We start from the raw sequence: 8,156 nt of genomic DNA, 5'->3' as shown, positions 1-8,156 counted from the left end.
AGGAAAAAAGTATACTGAATGCAGTCGTAATACGATCTTTCAGACAAATCTGCGGCCAAACGATGTATGATGGATGTTTAAATGGTGAAATAAGGTAAGAATGCGAGGCCGAGACAAGCATTATCGATAAAAATAAGAATTGTGTGTTGAAATAGTTTAGACGTGAGGAACAAATAAGGGAGAAAAAAAAACGATAAAATATTTGATTGTGATAAGTGTAATTGGAAATAGAACCAGAAGAAAACGAATGAAAACATGTATGAAAATATGTATGAAAACATGCATGAATGTGAACTAGGCGAATAAGTTATATGGTTGTTAGAAGTGGGTAGAATCATAAATATCAAAGTATTTAAATTGATGAAATTTTTTTTTAACAGGTCGTTAGCTTTGTTAATACTCAAACAGTCAATTTTAAGTAAATATCAACAAACTTATTAATCCATATTCAGTTATTGCTAAAAATATTGCGATTTTTATCAATATAAATATAATTAAAATTTTATTTGAAGTATACATTCTGAGAACTGAGATTTTAATAAAATATTCAGCAGAGTATTTCAAATAATCATATTGTTATATTTAAATACCTTTACAAAGGATCTGAAAACGTGTTCATTTTAATCAAAAAAATTAGAATATTCTTTGAATACGTACATATTTTGTTTAAAAATAACAAAAAGAGACAAATATAAATTACTTTCATGTTGGAAAAATCATAACTGAACATGTTTTTTCTCGAGACTTGAATGTTAAATAAGTTGGCAAAGCATTTTTACGTAATGAATACTTGATGTATTTCGCTTTTGTTGCCTTTATTACGGCCCTGCGTGACAGTTATGTAGTCCTAATTGCCAAACAATCACGGAATGGCGCTAACGTAAATGTCACCCGACCCCGGTATCTAATATTATATCTAACGTTTCCACTTTCCACTCTATCGCTCCTCTACATCGTTTTGCCTTGTATTATGAATAAATTGAAGATGATTATAAGGCAACTGCGATAAATTATTAAGCATTCGAAGTAAGAACTATTTTTTTATTGGTCATTTCCAGTCATTACACTTTGTTTCGTAAAATAGTTTTTGTGTCAGTACCGCGTTGTTTAAATTATTGTTTTATATTACAAATAATTTGAAAACTCTCCTTTGTAACCAAATTTCATTTTATTTAAATAAGGTATGCTCTTTTAGGTAATCACAGGACAAATAAAGAAGTACACGTGCATTTTTGTCCGCCTCCGTGGTGTAATGGTTAACACGTTTATCTACCGTTCTGAAGGTTCCGGCTTCCGATTCCCAGGGGGAGGTGAAAATAAATATTATTCTTCTCATTGGAGACGCCTGCAATTTGAGACGATTGCTTCAATTTACACACATCTTATTTAACCAATTTAATATCGGTATATATTTTTAAAAAATGATTGAAGTTTTCAAATTTAAAGCGAAATATTGAGATATATGTTCATGATGCCTAATATGGACGAAGCAATTTTTTTTCCAAAGACAATATTTTAGTATATGTACTGCCGAAGCGAGTACCAAAAGATAATATTTACTTCCCTTTGATTCCCCCATAAGTACCTACCCATTTGCTTAAAAAAATATTATTCGTCTTTGTTAAAATATGTAATACATCTTGATATATTTTCCTGTTTGAGTATAATAAAATAAAATAAAATATTGGTTAATACCATTGAAAAAAGTTTTTGCGGACTAAAAAGTAGAAAATTATTATGTTGAATGCCCGTTTGGCTATGAAATTAACGCATAAAAATAACCTAGATTTACAAATATACTTTATTGTTTCCAATTTTAGTCGATCAAAATGAGTAAAAAATAAATCAAAGCATATAAAATATTCATATATATGTATGTCCTTTGACATTTTCAATTCTTATCTATACTTTGATGTTTGTATTGAAGCTATAAGCGATAAAGTAAAAGTCAAGATTTTTTTGAACACTTACTCGTTTTCATCTTGTCAGTAGAAATTGAAAGACAACAAGACTTTGATCATCCATCTACTCCCCTTTAATTCAAGATGAATAATACATTGTACATGTTATTAATATTAATGTTTTCTAAAAGTAAATGTTATTGTTAAGTTACTTTTTGTATTCTCAATATTATTAATATTTAAAGCATTTACTTTGTGGTTAGTCATTTTTACTTATTTTTTTTTTTTTACAAAAATGTTAATAAAATTAGTATATAACCACTCACCGAGATTTTTACGTCTACCGGTTTCGAGACGTACCCGTCTCTTCGTCAGGACAATCACTAACACAGCATGCAAACAATACTACCCTTCACCACCATAGCACCATTTACACACTCAAAACTACACAAAATGTCTAACACATGCGATTTTTGGTCGACCCGAAGACCAACATGCACTATAGTTTTCAATACAGACATGCGTTACGAGCCGAGGTTAAACGTATATTAGAATTAGACTAGGAATCGAATCTACTTATATACTTGTAGGATGAGAGGAGTGGGGGGGGTTCGAATTGGATATTGACGAATCGTGTTTAATCGATGTCGAATCAAACAATGGACTATATGTAAAATTTATTTGGTTGTTAATTAGAGGAATATTATTTTTAAGTGCTTTCCTAATATAAAAAATCTCCATATTATTTAGTTTTAACCCTTTATTATTAGTGTTTAATATTTTTACTCCCGTGTCTTTTTTGAAGACGTGATTTGATTCTATGAGGTGATTGGCAAATTCGGAGAAGTTATTATTGTTTAGACATCGTATGTGTTCTTTTATTCTGGAATTAAAATTACGTGACGTTCTACCAATATATTTCGAAGGACAAGAATCACAAGTTAATTGGTATATACCAGAATTGTCTAGGATATTATTTTTATCTTTATTATTTAAAAGGATTTTCCCAATATTATTATTAGTATAAAATGCCGGTCTTATATTTTTTGGTAAATATTTAGTTACTTTATTCGTTATATTATTTATAAACATTATTCTTCTCCATTTATTATTATTATTATCATGAATTATTTTGGGATATAAAAACTGTTTTAAGGTTCTTTGTTTAATTTTTTTATTTAAAAGAGAATTAATTAATTCTACATTTTTAACCATTATTTAACGCAATTTGTTTGATCGTATTAAGCTCGGTGTCAAAGTACTTTTTACTTTTTGTAACCGTTTTTAGATAGTAATAAAAAAACTGTATTTTAACAAATAAATAAACTACTTTAAAAAACTTCGTTTGCAACATAAAAATTTAAATTGTAATGTGATATCGTGAAAAGGGTGGAACAAAACGTATTTTTTGATATACTTTAATATTTGAACTAATTTTTGCCCCCGTAGTTGAATTTATTGGCCTACACCGTAACTTAAAATGGTTAAGGCGTTTGGATACCGTGTTTGAGGCCCCAGGTTGGATTTCTAAAGGAAAGTGGTCAAAACAAATAAACGTTATTTTTCACATCCATATATTTTAAATATTTCCCTGGATGAATATTACCTGAAGCGCAAAGTTCATCATCTTACCTTTATATGAGTAATGATCAAGATGATAGATACTACGTCATTCCGATGAAGTGCTCAGTACCTTTTGAAGTAAATAGAATAATGTGAATACATTTAATAATTTATTAAGTATATATAATATTGTAAAACCCCAACGACTACAGCTTGAATAGGTTTTTTTCCCATTGATATCGATTTAAATTATAATGTGATATCGTACAAAAAGTGAAAAATAATGTTTTTATTAGATCATCTTTAAATAATTAAATAGGAAACCTTCGCAAAAAAATTATAAAGTAAATTAATATAAAACTTTATAAAGTAAAACAACCTTGTTTTAACAACTTTTTAATGGTACACTTATTCCAACCGATTTCGAAAAGAACCTTGTAATCATCAGGGTTTATGTACTAATTCTAAAACATTGAAATATACATAGTTAGGTTATAGATAACTACCCTTCCCTTACGATACCAAAAACTTCCACGGCTTCATACTGTTTTTGGACGATTCCATTTGTAGCTCATAATGTTGTCGTCCGGAGTGGACGTATTTGCTGCGCAATGCTTAATAAAGCAACATTTAGGAGTTTTTACCGTTTTTTTAAATCACATTTTCATATGGTGTACGGAGTGCGTGGAAGTTTTTGGTATCGTAAGGGAAGGGTAATTATCTTTAAATTAACTCTGAGTGTATCAATCTTTTAGAATTAGTACATAAACTCTGATGATGACAAGGTTCTTGTCGAAACCAGTTGGAATAACCAATGAAAAGTGGTTTAAACAAAGTTGTTTTATTTTATAAAGTTTATAAAATATGCCAATGTATCTGCGAAAAACATTGAAAAAATAAATTTATATTCACTAGAAATAATAATTCATATCCAGTTATGCCATTAACGGAATAACTGGTTCCATGTGAATTCATTTCATCATTTATTATGGATATCTAATATTGCGAAACCCCAACGACTATAGCTTGAATAGGCTCGAATCCCTTTGTAAGGAATTTCATTAATTATTTTTGATGTACATCGTTCATTAGTTGAACGGCAATTTCGTTCATGTACGAATTAGGACTGGAAATATATTTATCTAGTTAATTAAACTTTATTTTTAATGTTACAATTAAATTTTTTTATTGCATCACGTTTTGGTATCTTCACATTACATTTTTTTTCTTTTTAAAATATGAATATGATGTACGTAAATACGATAAAACATCCTACTTTGTTTTTATCATAAAAGGGTTTTTACCCACTTTAGAAAAGATCTTCCCTTTTTTTTACTTTTACGAGTCTCTTATCAAGTTTAAGTTCTCTTTATTAAATGGACTAATATGAGTACTCAACTTTGGTTTCAAGGTTTATATGAACCACCCCTTTGATAAAATATCAATTGCGGTAAATATTTATGAATTAATAAATACTTAATCTTTAAGTCAAAGTTAAGATAGTTCAATTTTTAATTAATGTTTTACTTAGTAAATACCACTATTTCTTAAAATCTACTGTGACACGTGTTTTGATGCATTCCGCATCATTTTCAAACACCGTAATGATGCGGAATGCATCGAAACACGTGTCACAGTAGATTTTAAGAAATAGTGGTATTTACTAAGTAAAAAAATTATTAAAAATGGAAAGATTTTACCACAAAGTGACTGCCGAATCAATTAACGAAATTAGTTCAATTTTATTTTATACCAACGTTAGTTTAGGATAAGGTTAGTATAACTGATTGCTTTGGAGATTTTAAGATAATTAAATATTACCTTCTCATTTATGGAGTGCTTGGGAGTGAGAAATATTTATAGTTGATATTTAAAGTGATTTGAATTAAATGCTTTTAATTCGATTATTTTTTGTATCTCAAGGTACTTGTTTGAACTCCCATTGGCTTGGTTGTCTAATTTGCTCTCCCCATTTCACTCTTTACTTTTATTTATTAATACATCCTTACCTTCCACATTTGCTTAACCGTATTGTAGTAAAGTTTTTCACCCTGATTTTCTTAATTTAAATCATTGACACATTTTTCGATGCATTACTTTGTTCCATATACGGTGTTTTAAAATGGTGCAGAATGCATCGAAACATATGTCTCAATATTTTTTGAGAAATAGCGAATTTTACCAAGTGAAATTTAAATAAAAAATCAATGTTATCGTGTAACGCGCATTAAAAAAATGATTAACATATTTTTTTTCATGATTTAAAAAAAAGAAGAGAAAAGTCCCTCTACAAACACAAGAGCCTAGTCTCATTTTTGAAGAGGCTCAGCGCAACTTAAATTAAGTAGAAATGTTTATAAATTATTTTGAATTGAATGCAAAAAGTAACTTAATTAAATACATCAAAATAAAAATAAAAAACGATTTTTCAAATACAAATACAAGTAAATATAAACATTTTTACCATATCTATATGTTCTTTGATTATACCGGCGCTACCATCGCACAGGGAGGCGTCCTACCCAACATCTTGTCCATGCTCCAGCCCCAGAAGACCGAGAAGAAGGATAATACGGCTGCTCCACTTTCCCCCCTTCAGACTCAGCGGATTGACGATGTTTTTCTTTAAAATGTATTTTTTTTTAATTATCATTTCCATATCATTCCATCCATTCTACATAAGCGTCCTTGAGGTAGTATTTTACGAAAATGGCGCTTTATAAATCCTCCAAAATTATTATTATTTATACCAAATGTTCGAAGAAAAGATTATTTAAAGAAAAATATTTTTTAAATACAGACAATATGGTACAAAATATTTTACGTGTGCTTTTTCCACGTTGAAGCATTTTTAATGTAAAATGGTTGTACGTCGAAATCAGAACGTATTTAAAATGTCGGAGCTGGGTGTGTTTTGAGTCTTTCATAGGAAACGCTTCACGGCTGACACGTTAAGTTTAACAAATTACCTGCTCGTCAAGCGAGTTACGTGCACCAATAGTTAAGAACTTGTCTCCTTCGGTCTCCCCAGGTGTGTTGGAAGCAAACCTATTTATAACTTGACAATCCTATTAGGAAAGAAAATAATATTTCACATTCTTTTCTGGACCGTGAATGGAATAAACAAGATATGAAGTAACAGCGAAGGACCTACTTGTGATATTATTATCAAATAATTTATTTTATACGAGGTTTACATTTCTTTAGCAACTTAAGTAACTAAAGCAAGTACTTGCTCCAGTTACTTAGTATCGTCTGTATCACTGACTTCGATTTTTCACCCTATGATATAAAAATATTCATTTATTGATTTGGCGTTTAATTTGTAGAACTCCATTTTAATTTATGTATTAATTTTTAAATCAAACACAGATTTTTTTTTGATTTTCATATTCGTTTGAAAATGCCATAACTTGGCAAAAGAATTGTCACAAAATTAATTTTTGATGTGTTTTTGTTAGTAAAATACAACCTAGTAGACTAAAAAAAACTGTGTTTGATTTAAAAATTAATATATAAATATAAAAATATATCTACTTTAGGCGTTTCAACTAATACGACGCATATATTATTATTTGTGTGAAGGAAGTTGAAAAACTGAGCATTCTAAGACCTACGATCTATGATTTGGCTGACTTAAGTGACCACTTAATACTCTTTTGAAACGTTCACCGTTCTGCCCGTTAATGATTCTTTTCCAAAGATGTTCTTTGAAGAGAATCGTGAATATTACACAAGTACATATGTACCTAATGTGATCACTGAGTGCTCAAAAGTCCTGGAATGCTAAAATTTATATCTTTCTTCGTATATAAAAAACAATATATGCATCAACTCTGTTAAGACACCTTTAAAGTTTATGTTAAAATTAATGATATTGAAAACAACGTTTCATCTTCATAATACATAAACGTTTCATCACATAATATTAATAATAATTTCGGATAATTTATGTAGCTTTTTTTTAATCCTGCATCAAAGGCCCTTTACTATAGATAAACCAGCGATGTTTAAATAAATGTCCTGGGAATAATTTTTTTTTTCTTCTAAAAATAATCTCACTTGTATTCCATGCCAACTTTCCACTAATAGCAAAGGCACGACCGCCAAATGTTGAAAGCTGGTAAGAAAACTTATCCATGTCCAGAAATCATACCTGGTTAATTAAACGTGAATCACATATCATCTGGTTCGTCTGGAATTGGCAGATATTTAAAATATCCAGGTTCCTTATCAAAAAGTAAAAACCTATTAAGAGTAAATTAAGGAATTATTGTTCCTGATTTTTGCATTTCTAACTTCATTTTTTTTCTGTTATCAAAAAACGTGAGCTTAATATTAAGAAGATCTTTGAACACTATTATAAGCTTGAATCATAACATGGGTTGTCACTACCATACAACGAATGAGATTTTTTTTAAATAACAACGAACGTTAAAATATCTCTAATTTTTCGTATTCATACGTGTTCTTTTGTAATGGTATTATAAAAGTACTAGAAACCAGCTTGTGTTTTTTTGTTATATATTTTTTATAATATCATGCTCGCGTACGACTTAGGCACTGGTTGTTTGTATAAAGTTTAAGAAAAAGTTTGCTAGCCAACGTGACTGGATTTGCACAACAGCACAACTGAAAATAAATGCTGCATCCTGTAGAGATGATGACACTTTAACCTCTCTGCATACATTT

Source organism: Brachycentrus maculatus, unplaced genomic scaffold, assembly GCF_059751285.1.
Source record: "Brachycentrus maculatus isolate JH-2025_06_01 unplaced genomic scaffold, ASM5975128v1 h1tg000369l, whole genome shotgun sequence".
Classification (NCBI taxonomy): domain Eukaryota; kingdom Metazoa; phylum Arthropoda; class Insecta; order Trichoptera; family Brachycentridae; genus Brachycentrus; species Brachycentrus maculatus.
Note: the sequence above shows the minus strand (reverse complement) of the source record.